Here is an 18,559-nt window from a genome sequence, read left to right as displayed (position 1 = left end):
TCAAAGGTCCCTTCCAACCCAAACCATTCTGTGATTCTATGAAGTCCCACATAAGGCAGTGCTGACCCAGAAAAGCTGTGATTTAAAAGACTAATCCTGCAAAACCTAGCTCCCAAGAACAAAGTGGTACATCTCACATTTTTTCAGGCTTTGGACAAAGCAGAAGCAGAAAGCGGAAGATAAGGAGGTGTTAAATATTTCCTTCGCACACTTTCTGTGGCTGTATACACCAACGCACACTAGAGCGTAATGCAGGGCCATGTACACAGCTGACTGATGTGGCTAACTACAAGTGTGTTGAATACCTGAAAGAAAAGAGCAAGCTCTGGCACAGCCCCGGCTGCACCAAAAAAACTTTATGTCAGAGGCATAAAGGAAACCAAGGGCAAAGTTGGTAACAATGCCCAAGCAAACAGAAAAATGATGACACTATAATAAGGAGACTAGGTATGGAAGCCACCACAGCTTTTTCATTTGCAAGGAAATAATTTAAACCACTCACCAAAATGATGAAAGTTCAGCCCTCATGTCTAGAAAAGTGTCCTTCTTGCCAGGATATCAGGGACTGTCCTCCAGTGTCACTTGCTGCCCTGAGCAGGGGGCAGTGGGTAGCCAGGGGGGTGTTTCTGGGCTCCCCTGCCCTGTTTTAATAGGAAGAAATGGCTCCCTTTCCATGAGAGCTCAGCGAGGCTGTCCGGGATACGGACAACTCCCATAGCTGTGTCAAGTCCCACCTTGTGGTAGGACCCTGAGGCTCCCCACCAAAGCGTTGCCTGAAGGTGCACTAAGCCTAGGTAGATACAGAAAAATGGGTTTGGATTCATTGGTCAATATGTAGGTATTTACAGTGTATACCCCTATGTCAGAGCTTTTCATGCTTTGCTCCCATCTAGCCAATGGAGAGCATGATTCATCTCTCCTAACACAGACATTCAAAAGATGAAGTCTAAACCCCTAAATACATTTCCTTCTCTCCATTGAATTAAAAAAGAGCCCAAGCTGAGGCAGGGGGTAGATATCTGCTTGGCAGACCTCTACAATACCTCCCACCCACAAACAGGAGAAGGATGTGCCAGGCCAGAGTGACGACCTGTACAAAGCAAAGCAGAAGTTGAACTTAGCACTGGGGCCAAGGAACCACTGAAGATGGCAGCACCATAGCCTGACTGACCCTCGCTCAAAAGCTTGACTTCACTTACACAATTATTTGGGTCAGTGCCCCATTCACATTATATCCCTTCAAGAAATACCATCTTTCAGAGATCTGAGTCAGCTGGTGGGACTTCAGGAACAGTTAGTCCTTGTCTCTCCATTCTGGGTTTCCTGTGCTTGACCCAAGCTTATTGAAGCCAAACTTGAATCAATGAGATTGGGTCCTGGTGACTTCACATCCCAAAGACCTACCCCTGGCTTGCTTTAGAAAAGTTTATTTAAGGATTTTGGCACCCGGCTTAATAATATTCAACTTCAAGTTATTCTAGAAACCCTCAGGCTAATTTCGACCTCATTTTCAGCCAGAAATATCAATAAAGGAGGGCTCTCCTGTGCAAACGGATCACTATCCGGAAATGACACCTTCTCACTTTAAATTTGTCTTGTTTATAATTGAGTGGGCTATCACTTTGATCTTTTTTTTTTCTTTTTTCCTGTTTCAGCTGGAGCAAACTAAAAGAAAGACTTTTCAGACATAATATTTTGGTTGAACCTGAACAATCTTATTATCAGAGCTGTGCTGCTCAGGGGATTTCCATGTTGTCATAGCTGCATTTTGTCTGGGTGGGGAAACGAGGGACCACAATGAAAAGAAAAAAAAAAAATAGTATAGAGTAAAAGCCTGAACCAAAAGTACATTTTGTTTTACTTCTGGGTCTCTGCTTCAAAAGTTGTTTGATTTCTAAGAGATATTTGAGTCCATCGGTCTCACTTTGCTGCCTTCCTCTAATGCCCTGGAGATAGGAAATCAAATTTGTGAGAGTCTAAATCTTAGGGCAGCTGAAGCGTTAGTACCCAGGAGAGGCTGAAAGAAGACGGGATCACTTTTCATTTGCAATAAATTTAAACTGCTTCTGCCTCCTCATTCAGGGTTCCACCAAAAAAAAAAGAAAAAACAGTTTAAACAGGTAAGAGTTTTGATGGCCCAGCAAAAACGTACCTATGCTTCATTCGTCTGCCAGTCCTCTTTGGGTCCCAACACTCTGCTTGGGAGCTTCTGAGTCACCCTAGACCCTCTTACATTTTTGGCTGTCAATAAAATCCAGGTTACAACCCCTATGACTGGGGAAAACAATTTTTTCAGTGCCCTATGGTTCACAAGTGTGTGCCATCCATGCAGTGTATCAGCTCCTCAGCACTTCCTGCTGACTGCTCCACACGATCCAGTGCCTTCTTGGATTATCACTTGTGTTGCAGCTATTGCAAATTACTAACCAAGCAAGTCATCTACAAGTTAGCATTTCTGTTTGCTTCTTATACTGTTTGTTCACTTGTTTTTCCTTCTCCTGAGGACATAAAAGTCTGTTTTAATTCTCTTTTGGCTCTGAAAAATGCAAAAGGCTGGTGCACATATGCTAGATTTAAGTCTGCTGTCAGTACTTGCTTATAAAGATGTAGTTAGTAGATACCATCCTTCTACCAGCTACGCTTTTCAAATGTTCCAGTTCAGGGAAATCCCAGAGCATCTGTGGGGGGAGAGTGAAGCGGGTCCTCCAGACACATCCCAGTGTGCAGCACTGGAAATGGGTCATGTGGACACTGATGGTTGGAGGACACAGGCATGCTTGTGTTTGAGGAGCTCAGTTGGTTTGTCCTGGTCAGATACCCATGGGTAAACCCATGGCCCACCTTGGACTGGGAGGGAACTTTTCTCATGTTGATCAGATTTGGCAGGAGCCATTAGGCTTCTTGGCCCTCTCTATGGCATGGGGGTTCCTCTGTTCCTTGGGCTATTAATAAATTAATATTAATTATTAATACATTATCTCATTAATGTTATATTAATTAATATATTAGTATTAATAATTAATAAATTATCTCATTATATCACAGAGAGCGCTGGTCCCTCTGCCTGACCTGATCTGACCTGCTCTGCACTGCTCCTCAAAGTCGTAGGGAGCTGGAGGAGAGGATGGCACAATTTCCCTTCCCTTCTATGGGCCATGAGTGCTGATTCAAGATGGCTTTTTTATACCTATTTAGGTCCATCGTCCTTCAATACAATATTTGATTTGTGCATAACTTTAACATGCTTCTGAATCTCATTAAATTAAAGCTTCAAGAAAAAAATACCCTAAACACCCTTTAAGAAAATCTGCCATAGGGTATTTCTTTAGATTATTGCCAGAAAGACAAACTGGGGGATTCATGAAGCTCTGAAACAGAATTTATGAAATTCAATAAACACTTGAAATTGAGATGTTAATACCTGTATTTGCAAGTTACAGGTTGGTGCCTAAAAGTGAAAAACATGGTTATTACCATGGTTATTATTACTTTTTATTGTTGTTGTTAGCAAAGAGTTTGGTAAAGCAAGTAATAAACCAGAACCTCATTAGGACATGTATTACATATATACTCAAACAGACTTCATACTTAGATTTCTACTTTTTTAACCAGATATGCTGGGAAGCAGAAATCTTCCAGCCAGCTTCAGCTGTGAGGAGGAGGACTTCTACATAAAAAAGGATTCAGATTCTTCTTTTTTATTGCTTCCTGACATTTCTTGCTCTGACCTGCTTTGTAAACTTAGTTCCATGTATCTTCACCCTGGTGGAGACATGTCTCGACAGCTCCTCAGCTAAAGGACTTCATGTTAGTCTCAGGCTGCTCTAAGAAGTGTTTTGCTGGCCCAAGAGCATGTGGGAGTCAGTATTGGTTAAGGCACCATTGCCATGGATAACATAACTTGAAGCCTTGGGTGGAGAGAGAGAGAAAGCGTGAGAGTAGACACTGCTGTTACTCAGCTAAGAAACCAGCTCTGGTAAGTGTTGGAAAGAATGAAACCCTGAGATTAAACGGAGTTACTCTGGAAGATATTGTGCCTCCCTCATCACCAAATTACATTGTCTGCAGAGTACGAGAGCAGCGCAGGGTGGAAGATACATAGTTCGTCACCACATTGTCCTGAAGAAAGGAGCCACGTGTAACAGAGAGCAGAAATTTTTGACTGTGTCTTTGAACTGTCTTTGAGGATTTGACACTTAAAATTACTGCTTTGAACTTCCTCCCCCAGGACTCATAAACTGGGACCATATTAACAAGGAGAACTGTTATACTGAGGAAAGAACATAGAAAAGTTAGAAAAACATTGCTGGGTGAAGGGTAAAGCAGGAGGGACTGGTGTGCACTTTGATCAGGCATGCAAATATTATGAGATCAGACTCCAAAACTACAGGACAGGCTAAAAAAAGTGATTTTTTTTTCTTTCCTAAGTAACAAATACAGCAACAGCAGTAACAAGAACAGTCATATTAATACTTCTGGGCTTCTTTTATTTGTTTGCTAGTTTCTAAGTCTTTAGAGTGCTCAGGATAATATTTTCAGCTATTCCCTACAACAGCCTGAGCTAAAGCATAGTTAAAGAAATGAAAGCTTAGATTGTCTTCACATTATTTTTTTTTTAGGTCTTAAAGAAACATATAAACTACTGCAAGACACATTACTCACTTATGATATCCGTCAGGAGAGCATCTCCCATAAGACCACTGTACTTACTCAACAACATTTTTCAAACACAATGCCGGGCCAAAACCCTGCCATTTTGGTGACAATGAAGCATTTTGTGAATGTATTTTAATTCTGCAAAATACTCTAATCTGACCCCTGCAACTTTTAAATTAAATATGTTTGAATTTTCTTTCTTTTTAATGAATTTGGGTTTAGACTTTCCTTTAGTTTAAAAATTTGAACTGCTAAAAACGGATTTGGTTTCAGCTGAATATATTCTTTAAGAATCTGTCCATGATAGCTGTGGCTGATTTGGGTATTTAATATTCAGCCATAGTGTTCCTGCATGAAGATTCCATTCCAGAAATAAAAGCCGAGGGGACGTAGGAGGCTCCATTCCAATGTATGACTAGTCTATGACACAGACCTGGACTCTTTTGTAAGCCCCAGATAAAAAGCGAGCGCAGACCCCAGCAAACAGGACAAAGGGAAGGAGTGAACAGAGGCAACATGATGACATGTCCATGTAAAATGGAACAGGTGGACAGAAACCATCTTGAGGGAGCTGAGGCTGGTGGCATGTGCGAAAGAGCACGAGGAACCTGAAATAGCGTCTGCAATGTTTATGTTTAATGTGCTGTGGATGCAGGGCTTTGGCACCGCCAGGTAAGTGGGATGGAGGGAGGGTGTGCACCCAGCAGGCAGTGCTGGCATGAGGGTGGCAGCAGCCCCTTACTTCTCCCCTTCCCTCCCACTCGGGCAGGCACAGGATCCACGTCTGCCTGGGCATGGTAGGGTATGCAGGTACTGCCAATGCTTTTGGCAATAGCTGCTGCAGTTATGAAAGTGGACAAAAGTGGAAGCTGAAACTTCAGGGAAAAAAGCCAGTGTCGAGTGCAGGTGGTGGGGCAAAGCTGGGGTGCCTGTGGCCCCCAGGGAGCTGCCGTAAGGTGGGATGGGAAGGACTGTGGCTGCTGTGCTGAGTGCCCTGCCATGGCCCTGACCCTGCCAATGTTTGTCCCTTCACACCATTGCCATGGGTTTTGTGCTGCAGCCCTTGAGCGCTGACCCCAAGGTGGCCCGGTCCTCACCCCTGCACTCGGAGAGAGGGACGAGCCCTCAGGGAGAGGCAAGTCCTCCAGAGCTGAACTTTTAGGAGGATGATGGGTTTCTAAACCAAGGTTTGTGCTATTTAGATGGATGCGAAGTAGACTTGGGTGGCAACTTGGGCGGATCTGGCTGCTGAAGGCAACCTTGAATATCAGGATAGGTTCCCTTAGCTTTTTCTTGCACATCTCAGTATGTATTGGTCTTCCAGTGGCTTAACAAGCAGCAGTGAAAAGCCAGCTACAGCTATACTGACTGTTAGCCATAAGGATAACAGAATTTATTGGTTCAGATTAGCATGGTTGAATGTAGCTTCATCAGTAAGGCTGAACTCATTAAAATATTTTTAAAGACTACTTTTTAAAAAACATTTAGAATACTTAAGCAAATGAGGACTAGATAAACATTAGATAACAAAAGGTCACAAAGGAGAGTAATAATTTAAATGCCTTTACATTTAAATATATTTTAAAAGCTCTTTCCTGGTATGAAACCTACTTAGAAGTAGAGGAACTGAGAAAAACACACAAAAAAAATGAAATTGCAACTGAAAAAAACATATTGTAAACAAACATTAACAAAGGTAACAAAAAGATATATAATTCATGTGATTTGGTTTGGCACAAATTTTGTGCACTGAGTTTTTTATATGTTCAAAATGAATTACATCTCTGTTGTATCAATTAAATATGAGTAATGCTTGAGATATCATTAAAATGAGACACTTCATGCCAAAAAACCACAGGAAAATATATGTGATCAACCTGAAAGGTTATCCTCCATTTTAAATATGAATGCAGGGGTGGGGAAATTTCTATAACAAGGGAAAATAATTACACATTTTCTCCCCATTCATTATGCCTGATTAGCTAGGAGAAAAAGAAATACACAGGTAAGGCACTAATTGCAGAGGGACATATGTGAGCTGTGATGGGACCCCAGCTGGCAGAGCAGCATGCAGATTTGTTGCCATCTTGTCGTTACAGTGATCATTTAAAAACCACCCAGAGATAGTTTCACATTTTTCACATTTGGAAATGGAGAAACGCCGTCAGAGTTCAAATAATGTCCAGTGTAACACAGGACCCATTCTCCAGGCTTGCTCTCAGCCCAGCTACCGGCAACAGGCTCCACTCTTCCCTCTGTGTCCTTCAGAAAGGCTCTTTTAATCTCTCTTAAGGCCTGCCGCTGCCTGCTTTCGCTGTCTACATTCCTGCTGCAAAGTCCCCATTTGCTGGCTGGCTCCTATTCCTGCCATCCCCCCGTGCCCCTCATGATCCATGTTTCCCTTTGGCCACGCGTAGATACTCAGGGGCAGAATGGTTCTTCCCTGCCAGCTCCCTCAAATCTGGGTGCCACAGCCATCACCGCAAAGCAAACACATGAGATGCTTCCCGCTGCTCCTGCCAGGGCAGAGCACAAAGAACGCTCTTCAGCCACCAAAATAAGAGATGAGCTACTGAGATAATGCAGACCTGCTGGCTACCTCCTTCACCCCAAGGGAAAAGTTCTTATATCTGCTTCATTTTTTTTTCTTTCATTTTTAAATGGCTCCTTATCCATGCTGATCAAAACAGATTAAAACCCCAAACTGAATACGATTGGCCTTTCCTTCTCTAGAGGATTAAATCAATGCCTGTCAATAATGTAAAAAAACCAGAAAGGTAACATAGGACTGAAATCTAGAGCACAGTGTCTGCTCAATGGAAACCTTCAGTCATGGGGTCTAGCAGGTCTACAGGGCACAGCAGAAGACTGTTTGACACATCATCATCATCATCATCATCATCATCATCATCATCATCATCATCATCATCATCATCATCAATAATAACAAATAATTATTTATTAATTATTTTTAAATTAATTTATTATTTATTAATTTAACTATTAATTTGATTAGCAATTATTATTTAATCAATTCATTAATTATTTAATAAATAATAAATGTTGTTATTATTATCATCATCATTGTCATCATCTACATGGCAATTCTTTTTGAGAGATTGCTGTGTCAGTGTAGTGTCTAATGTCTAGCAGTATGGGTCTAACAAGCCTTTCAGCTCTCCTTTGCTTTACACTGAGGCATACCAGCAAAAAACCCAAAGAAATAAAGGGAATTTCATCATAGCAATGTGTAGGAAATGTAAGAAAGAAGATAATCTGATTCAGTGAGAATTTCATCCTAGCCGAAGAACTGGGTGAAGGGTACAGCCAAAAAATTGAACCCAAATATGCTGACCTTTCAATGTAATATGGGAATTGAATCCTCTGGCCTGGCAATATTCTCAGTTCACAGTCCAATGAAGATTAGAGGTACATGCACCACCTGAAATGCTATAAAACTGTAGTTACGAAAGCTGGATGCTATGTAGCATTATTACCGTACAGTTCTGGTTCACCTAATTTACTGTAATGGGGGGTGAGCTCAGATGGACTCTGTGCCAGCACAACTGTACCACCACCGCGGTTCACTCCTAGATCTGGATGAGGTATCTCTAGCCCGTGCTGCACTGTGCACTGTGAATGTAACCTGAGGTTTTATAAGGCAGAACAGACTGTTGTGATGATGTGGACTGCCCTGCAGCACAACGCTGTCCAAAGAATATCACTCTCTCATCTCTTTATCAGTTTTATTTGTGATGCCTGAGTTATTACATTTGGTATTCTCAAGACTTGAAGCAGAGGAGGAACTACTGCACCCCTGAAATTAGCTGTCCTTATCATTCAAGTTGTACATGCGAATTTGTCTAAATCCAGCTTCCAGTGAGCAGATCTTGTCTGCTTTTATTTACAAAAATGAATTATCAGAAATCCTTTCCCATGCAGATAATCGTAGTCAACCATGAAATTATCATTTTGTCATGTTTTTGAACAAGTAAACTAAATCTAGGACTTTAAACTTTTCACTCAGTAAGACATGTCTTCCTTACACCAACTTTTCCTTCATCTTTTTCCTGAAATGCTCAGAACCAGACACAATACTCTCATAAGAGTCTCACTAATCCCTGTGCACAAGGATATTATCATCAATGCAGTTCTCCGCATTCTTGTGCTTATACATTCTGGATCACAATAGTTGTTTTAACTGCTGCATCTACTGGTATCACCTGCTGAATTAGTTTTACCTAACTTCATTTTGGAGCCATTATTTCCCTGAGCTCAGACCTTTATCCAATAAAAGGGATGAGAGAGTGCAAACATTGCCCAGATGATAGACAAAAGCTGAGTTCTGGGAACGTGAGGCTGCCATTGACCACACCTATTTTGGTCAGGTCCACTTGGGTCTCTAATTGCTTAATTTCATGGGGTTATTACTTGCCTTGCTCACACGCCTTCCCTACAAGCTGCGGTCAGCCTCCCAGCTGCTTGGTCTGCCTAGCGGGGCTGCCCACCATGGCCTGAACAGATGTCATCACAGGTAAAAAGAGGTAAGTTTCATTAGGGGATACATTACCCAAAGCGGTTCTGATGAACAAAGCAAGGGTCATTTTTCTTTCCAGTTGCAGTACCATGGTTTAAAGAGAGGTGTTGCCTGCATGGAGGGAGTAGAAGTATAAAAATGAAAGGAGGGGTGGAAATCATAGTGCATGAGGAGAGGTGGGAAAAAAGCTCTTGGTGCCTGCAGGGGCAGCACAAGCAGGACAAGGAGACCTGCAGTGAGAGGACTCACCGATCTTATGCTCTCCTGAATGACCAGCATGGTGCTTGTAGAGAAGTTTGGCAGGATCTGTGCAATGTCAGCATCTCATGAATAGGAGCCAGTGTCCCAGAGAAAGGGAAGACAAAAGGCTCGACTGTTTTTTTGGGTCTCTGCACATAGGCATGGTGCAGAACATACTGCACCTACAGTAATACAGGGCTGCTTCTTTGCTGTGGGTGCAGCATAGGCCAAGAAGGGGCTTTTTGTTTGCTATTCACCTCACTGAACAATATAAGCCCCACTGGCAAGAGCTCTTTGCAGTCAGCAGAGCTGCATGTGCTGCAGGAGGAGCCGGCCACCTGCAGACCCTCAGAGGGGCCAGGCGGTTCCCCTTCCTTCCCGGCTCCTGCAGCAGCTCCCTTCTTGCACTGTCTTGCACAGCATCAGCCAGCGTTTTCTACCATTACACAAAGCTGATTTCTCTCCACTAAAATGCATACAGGAAAGTTAAGTATATGCTGGCTCTTATTGACTACCATGTGTATGGATTAACATCACATACTGCTGTCTGGACGTGTAGGGATGACACTGAGTTTTGCACATAGGACACAATTTTTATCTTAGCTTTCACTCCATGGTGGGTTATATGCAAGGAGTGTTGCTTTAAAAGCCAAGGAAAATGTCAAAGCCAAGTCAGAAATTGATCACAGTCATATGAACCTGTGCCAAGGCCTTATGTTAAAGTGAAGCAAAGCTCATAAGAAACAATAAACATAGATTGCTTACAGGTAAATGACGCTGCCCAACCTTTCAGTGACCTTGGCCTGAGGTGGCATTTGTAACAAAACATGAAAACAGGCATACCTCCCCTGGTTTCACTTTTCAAGGCAAACACTGCAAGCCCAGCCTCAGCGCAGCCAAAGCATAACTGCCACGGGAGCCATCTGCGTCAAGGTGTTTGTGTTCACAACCAGAATGTTCTGTAAACTTGCACCGAATCACCTCGGCTTGGAAAAGAAAAAAGAAAAAAACAGGGAGGGAAACAAAAATTTGAATATCGAGCAGCCAAAGAGAAAAACCAAACCACAACAGACACAAGCTGCTGAAATGCACATTTGTTGCAACCCGAGATTCAGCTAGGAAAGTGATCAGTAAGATACTAAGTGCAAGTACAGCAGAAAACAAGAGGATGGCTCTGATCATGGACTTCTGGATGGTGCAGTGAAAGTTAGTCTCCACTATTTCTCCTTATAATCAAGTAGAAAGGGAATTCATAAAGTACCTACTTCTTTTCTCCAGGAGACAGTGGTGAAAACCAGGGGAGAGTGGGTGGTCTGGGACCTCTGCTCTCCACTTGCCACCACACAGCTGGCTAGAGGAGCCGAGACTGCGCAGTGAGGGAAGCCATCTGCATCTGGGCATAGGACAGCAGGTTTCTGCCCCTGTGAAGAGTAGGAAAGGCCAGGGACTGAAGCGAAACACAGGGACACTGAGACAACGGGCCCTTCCACCCAGTTGTCACTCCTGTCTGGCCCAAGGCTAGCCAGAAAGCATGTGCATGTGAGTCCCTCACGGCTTGCAACCTGCTCTAGTAAGGTTATTACTACGCTATAAACGGTACACTAAACTCACTAAAGTGCAACATCAGCATTCAAACATTCCCCATGTCATGACATATGCCATCCCTCATTCCCAGAAACCATGCTGTATGACCAGACCGTCACTCGGGCAAAGTGAGGTCATCTTTAGCATTTGCATTTCCTTCCTTGAATGTTTCCATTCCCTGAACGTTTCATTTCCCTTCGAGTCTCGGATCCAGTAGATTTTACTAAACTTTTCTCCACAGACTCAGCCACACTTGAAGGAAAGCCAGGAGAAGTTCTAACTTTGTATGCTATAACCACTGAGAAACAGGAGTCTATGGTGAGATCCTCCATAACCACAGATACACTGCTTAGTGGTTCAAGATCATTATGTTAATGTGTACAGCATAACATTATAATTCCCTGTGCAAACTTCATCACACTTATAACATCAGTGAAAATTTTTAGTGCTTGACAATGCTTTGCCTGTTTGCTTCTCCCACCAACACCTTTATTGCATGCTAAAGCACTCGGCATTTGTGCATACTTATGTGAAGTGAACTTTGCAAGGACAAGGGAGTTGCATTGCAAATGGTACTGGAATCACAGCTTCACTCTTCCTCAGCTGTTACATTTAAATTTCTCAGCTTTCTGATTATCATAGAGAAAAAAAAAATCAAAGTGGAATCATCTAGTTTAGCTCCCCCTCTGAAAATATTTTCAAAGTAATAAAGAGGGAAAACATTATTTCAGTGGGATTTGTGCTTCTCAGTCACTGGAAAGCTTTTGAAAATCCCATAATAAACCTCTTGTTACCTAATATCTTGATTTTCACAGCTGCTAAACACCCTACATTGATCTGTTAGAACTTGGTCATTACCTCTAAATATTTGACTATATATTTCACTAACTAAAAATAGATTTCTGCACCTAACTTTAAGGAAGTATTTTGTAAAGGACTGTCCATAGTTTATTCCTCAGAATAGTATTTGCAAGGCTTTTGCTCCAGAAAATGTTCCTTCTATTTTACAGCCCCTTTGCCCAACTACAGGGCTACATGGTGCAGTTTTATTGATTACTGTGGATTGCCACTTAGCAGTTACGGGAAAAAGTATGTATAACATTTTGGAGAAATGGCCAGAATTGGGAGTGTTTTTATGGTGACTCATTCAGGACTTAGACTGTGTACGAGGAATACTGATTTCCTTCTACGAAGAAGTCAGAAAAGGATTGGCAATAGATGGGAATGGATGTTCATTTGAAGTGCTAGCGTTGCTAAGTACAGTTTTAGAGGCGTGCGAAGGTTGCAGTCACACCCCCTTCCCAGGGCAGGCTGGCTGCACAGGTTCCCTCTGTCTGTTGCAGTTACCTTCAGCCCCACAGCAAAGAGGATGTAGACACCATCACAAACATGCTTTGTAAAAGCAAAGTGGAATCAAGCTATTTACAGCACACTGATTTGGGGCTATTGATAACAAAACCCACAAAACCTTAATTTTTAAGATAAGTAAATATTAGCTTCATGTCACAGAGAGGAAACTCACTCTGCAATATGAACTATGAATCCTGCCAGCATCCTGATCACTTAGCTGCCTCTTTTGTCCACTTGTCCATCAAATTCAAATACCTGAAAAGGATCAGAAATTTGGAAGAGGAATTGAACACTGAAAACTGTTGTTTAGGAAAGCAGATTGGAAAGAGCACCAACATTTTAACAGAACTGCATGGTTTGGAGTACTTTGTACTTCTGCCCTACTGGAGACTTAATGAAGGCAAACTCATTAGCAGTAATTAGTAGCTGACGGCAAAAAAAGAATGAACATGCATTTCCAGTGAAGTCATGGTAGCTGTCAAACTGAGTTTGGGAAAGTGAGGATTTTAACCAACCACAAAATTACATCATGAACCATGATTTTATAGTTAGAAAGTAATAACAACAACAATAACAAAACCTTTCGTTTCTGCTCCTTTCTGAAACCACAGAAAGGCTGTACCAAAAAAAGTGACTTCTTAATCTTGAGAAATTTTGATTTGCACTTTTATGTCAGCTTCACTTTATTTTCTCTAAAATTGTTCACTCATGTAAGACCATGATGTGAACTCTGGATCTCTAAGTAGCTGAGCACAGCAGCAAGGGATGTAGGGTAGGAAACGTACCGTGAATCATAACAGGACACAGGCACATTCTGTCTCCACAAATATGCAGCTTTGGGTCCTATATAGGTATGCTGAATCTGTCCCAGGCACCTTTGCTATCTAACAGTGGTTTATGCTGTCACAGAAGTGGTATTTTAACAAACATATGCAGAATCATGAAGTTTCCTGACAATTGACTCATATGCACATACAAACAAGAAAATGGTGTTCAGATAGGAAGCTATCAAAAAACTGTTTTCCTGTTTACATAGCAGAGCCAATACTTATAGTTTGAAAAGTTTATTATAGTCCTGAATACTATTGAAATGCTCTTCATGTGTACCAAACACCTGAAATGTTCTGTTCCAAGGTAAGAATACGCAGCTGATGAAACAGAGGGTTCAACAGTAGCTAGCAACAGAGAAGATGCCAGCACTGGGGACTATGGAGAGTTAAACCCCTTTAACTGGTTTGAACTGCTTAGTTGGGCTAGTGAGCCTCAGAATAGAGATTTTGGAAAGAGAAGGAGATCTGATAACTCATTTGTTGTTGGTGACCAAGGTCCATAAATGTTGCTTCCTATGCTCAGAGGCAGTGGAACACTGCAGCAAGCGGGGGCTTCCTGCACCAGTGGGATTTTGTCATGGATATCAGTGAGGCAAAGATAGCTCCCAGCAGCTGTTCCATTTAGCTTTCTAACTCTCTTCATATATTATTAACAAATAGTTGTAGGAGTAATATCAGTTTTATATAACCGTTCAAAAATTGCTTTTTAGTTTAGTTGCTACAAACATCTGTACTTGGATGTGAAGGGAACAAATATTGCTGATGTATGAACCAGAATATGTGTTGCTCATTTCCCTCCCATTTTATCACCTCATATGAACAGGAATGTTACAGTAATTTGCAATATCCATGCAAATTTTTGCAATATCCATGCAAATTACTAAAAATGCATAGGACTGATACATACAAACTGAAAATTCTTAATCCAAAATCTGAATGAAGTTTGTGAATCACAAGTACATTGCCTCATCTTTGAATCAGTTTGTGAATGACTGGCAAAGATGAAAGGGGCTAAGTTTTTTTTAAAAATTATTTTAAACTAATAATTTCAATAACTACATATAGTGATGGATTTGACAACTCTGTTAATGATATTTGTCATGCAATTTACTCTGAAAGCCTTTCATCAGCTGTAAAACCACAAAAATCTAGTGCTTTCAAATCAGCTGCAAGAATTTACTACATCTGAAAAGACAGCCTATGACAGTTATTTCAGATGACAAGATCCAGTTGACTACCTTAATTAAAACTCATCTCTTATACCAGGTTTCCCATTTTCAAAAAGATACAGAAATTCATGTTACTATGTTTTGTTCCCCGTCTTCTTTTAAACTCATTACCTAATAGACTATTTTGTTGTGTAAAAATAAACAAAGGTACTTCTGAAAAAATATTGACCAATGTAGATTTTTTATTTACCCTAAAGATGTACAAGTGGTTCATTTAGGTGTGGGTGCGACGTGACACTTTTGCCTGTGGTTTATGTGCTAGAACTGTTTTATCTAATGAGCCACTAGCATGCAGGCAACCTGCTGCTGGTTGTACGTGTTGGGAATGAATGATTGTGGTCTGCATGTTTCTCATAGATCAGCACTCTACAGTTACTTAATTGCATAAGAGAAATCTCTGTCTTTTGAAGAAGTTTCACTTCTCACAGGTGAAAATGGAAGAACCTAATGCTTGACAAGATGCAAAGTCCTTCCCCTTCCCTTCCCTTCCCTTCCCTTCCCTTCCCTTCCCTTCCCTTCCCTTCCCTTCCCTTCCCTTCCCTTCCCTTCCCTTCCCTTCCCTTCCCTCTTTCCATTCCCTTGTAGTGTGGATGCAACCATTATGCTCTTGAGAGGTTAATCCTACACAGTTTGGATGCCAGCCAGTCTGGGCTTAGCTTCAGGCCAGGGTAGTTTTTTATTTAACAATATAGACATAGCCTGGGCATCTTTCTACTGCCCAAGAGTATGTCTCAGTGTCTGCTAAATACGTCAAGTAACATCCTTAATCATCTCCTTCCTTCCGTCTTTCTGTCACTCCCCGTTTTCCCTTCCACCTCCTTCAATGCAGTCTCTGGGATCTGTCAGCTTCTGCTTCTGTCCTTCCCCCGCTTTCTCTCTCAGTGATGCCCCTCAGGAGCAATACTCCTTAGTTTTGTCCAAAATGTTAGTTGAACCACAAAACAACTGAACAGCAGAGCTGAAGAAAAAAATCAGAGCTTCCTACTACAACACCACCACCACTTTTAAAGTAACTTTTTTAACAGAAAAGGTTAACTGGACCTAACTTCATGTCCATTCTAGTCCTCCAGAGTCAGTTACAGACCCTCTGAAGAGACAGAGAGATACTTGCCCTTTCTGACTGCACGAAGGCAAGAATCTATGCAGAAAAAAATAAGTTCCTAATGCTATTGACTCTGCATTTGAAAACCACAGAAGATTATGTAAAAGAGGCTGAAGATGTCCTCCAGCACTGCAGTACTCTGACAAAGAATGTCTTTGCCATCTTTTCAGATAGTAGGAAAAAACCTGACCTGATATGGAATTTCTTGAGGATATTTCAAATGTTTAAAACATGGGTTAAACTCAAATACGCAAATGTTTATATCTGCGTCACTGCTGCTACAGCAATTACTGAGACATTTGTTTCATTTGTTTTGGCTGTCTGAAAAGTTTCCAAAGCCCTTCACTTTTACATAAGCATAACAATCAATTTAATGCAAGGACCTTTTAACCACAGTAACATGATGATCTAAATTAGGTCAGCTTGTATTTGTGAGTGTGTTAGAAGTGTAACCTACTCAGATGAAATTAGGTCAGCTCGCAGTGTCCTGCTTATTGAAATATGCCTCTAGAACAGGAGATACAAAATCTGTCAAAACATTAACTGAGAAAGCCAGAGCAACTCAGGAGTACACCATCTTCTGTTTCAGATCAGTGTACATACATTGGGCCCTTATAAATGGAAGTGAGAAAACATACCAGCAACTTACCTTCCTTTAAACAGTGTAATTATGTATTTCCTCCTCCAATACCATTTACCTGTTTATTTCCATTGTATGTCTGGCTGAATATAGTTGCTTAATCAGCAAGATGAAAATAACCAAGGGAATTCCACAATGTATTCTCTGCTTGCACTTTCTTCTTCTTTTTTTTTTTTACAAAAGTATTCCAGTCTTTCTAAGTGTTAATGTGTCATGCTCATGCACTATTGGGCTAAGGAGAAGCAATATGATAACATATATTGGTACTTTCTTTTTAGGTATACAGCTTCTTCCCTCACTAAGCCCTTAAACATGATGCTTTCCCTACACCATCTGTTGTGTAAGCTGTGCTTGTTGGGTATTTATGTTATACCATATGTTCCTTTATTGATTAACATTGCTCTAATAATACAATACTACTAGAATGAGATTGATTTAGTATCTTGCAGCTGCAGCTTAACTTCACTAATTCCCTATAAAGGGGGACACATGCAAGTCTTTTAGCTTACAAATACACAAATCCACTATGAGATCAGTATTCTTAGCACTTCATCCCAGAAAACATGTGGCATTCCTTACATGAAGACAAACTATTTAATGTGCAGAAGCTTTTATGCCTGTAACAGAAATTAACAAAACTTTTAGCCATCCTTCCCAAAAACCTGCCTGGCCTCTGTTTTGTGTATGTTAGATTAATCTGAGCTAAAAGCCTTTTCAAGAGCAATAATTTGACACAGCCGGGTCCATTAACACACCTTCGTGACAATGCTGTGTTGAAAATCTCTGGTGAAATATTTTTCAAAATATTGTGCAACTCCTGTCAAACAGATTTAATTCAACTTGATCTGATGTAAGAATTTGCAAACCCATGTTATGTGAGATTGAGTTTGCATTCCTAAATACAGACTAGGTGAGTAACTTTGTTCAGTTCTGGTATCAACACTTGTCTACACATTAAAGAGGACAAATGAATAAAGCAAATCTGAAAACCCGATTTACAATGCCTATGTCCATTTAACAGCTTAGCCTTTTCTCTGACACTGAGAGTGCTTAGACCACTTATATGCATATGTAAAACTAACACAGAGGTGAGCTCAGTGTTTCATAACTAAGACTCCAAGAGCATTGATGTGATCAAGACCAGCTGTAATGCTCCCTGGCAATGAATTAAACCGCTTTTTGCATTTTAAATAGTTTGTCTTCATGTAAGGAATGCCACATGTTTTCTGGGATGAAGTGCTAAGAATACTGATCTCATAGTGGATTTGTGTATTTGTAAGCTAAAAGACTTGCATGTGTCCCCCTTTATAGGGAATTAGTGAAGTTAAGCTGCAGCTGCAAGATACTAAATCAATCTCATTCTAGTAGTATTGTATTATTAGAGCGATGTTAATCAATAAAGGAACATATGGTATAACATAAATACCCAAAATAGCACATCCCCCAAATCCCCCACCCCCAAGTCCAAGAAAAGCATAGCTGCTGTCAATAGCACATTTTAAAGAAAACTGCATCCATATTCTGCAGTAATATGGGCTCACTAATTTTCTAAGGGGGTGTTAAGTTTTAAACCTTTGTAATATATTTCTTTATATTTGCCCTTTTCTACTTTAAAAACACATCAGAAGGCTTTGATAGCAATTTATTGAGGAGTAGAAAGTGGGAGAAGAATTGTGAATATTAAAATAATACCTGATTTATAGGTAGGCTTAACATAAGTTAAACTGTAAAGTCTGACCAAATACCTGGGATGCTTGATTCCAGAATGTGAACTCAGTAATATAGAGGAAAGTCCATACAGATGTATGGGGAGAGACACGAGAACTTAACTTTCTTTTTTCTCTATGAAGGACAGATTAAGAAAACATTTGGTCATTGTGTCTAGCTTCCAAAGGAAAGAAGGCTTTTCAGCTTAGAACACAAAGCATAACAAAGTTCAGGTACTGGAGCGTGAAGTTAGAATTCAGTCTGAACAAGAGGTGCGCATTTTTAAAACTGAGACTAATTGTGAGAATGAAATGGTGTCTGATGTTCTGCACTCTCTTTCTCCTAATCTCTTGCAATCCTAAATGGACACTTTTCTAAAAACCATCAAGAAGTATAACTAGATATTTTGTTGGGAACTTTAGGAAGAAGTTTCTTGCAATCTGACGTAAAATCTCCAGATGAAAACTTGGTTTAGTTTGAAATCAGTAACAAAGAGTCCACTGATTTTAGTAGACACAAACATTCACCCTATGAATATAAATGCTCCAAAACAAACTGATGGTAGGAAACAATCTTTGATTTTATCTGAGTACCAGCTCTTTTTTTCTTTTTTTTTTTGAGTTTGTCCTCATTTTGTTCCTTACCTTACCGTTGTTTTTGTTGTTTGTATGTTCAGATGTGGGT

This window comes from Platalea leucorodia (assembly GCF_965183815.1).
Source record: "Platalea leucorodia genome assembly, chromosome: Z".
NCBI lineage: Eukaryota > Metazoa > Chordata > Aves > Pelecaniformes > Threskiornithidae > Platalea > Platalea leucorodia.
The sequence above is the reverse complement of the archived record's forward strand: the minus strand, read 5'-3'. Positions refer to the sequence as shown.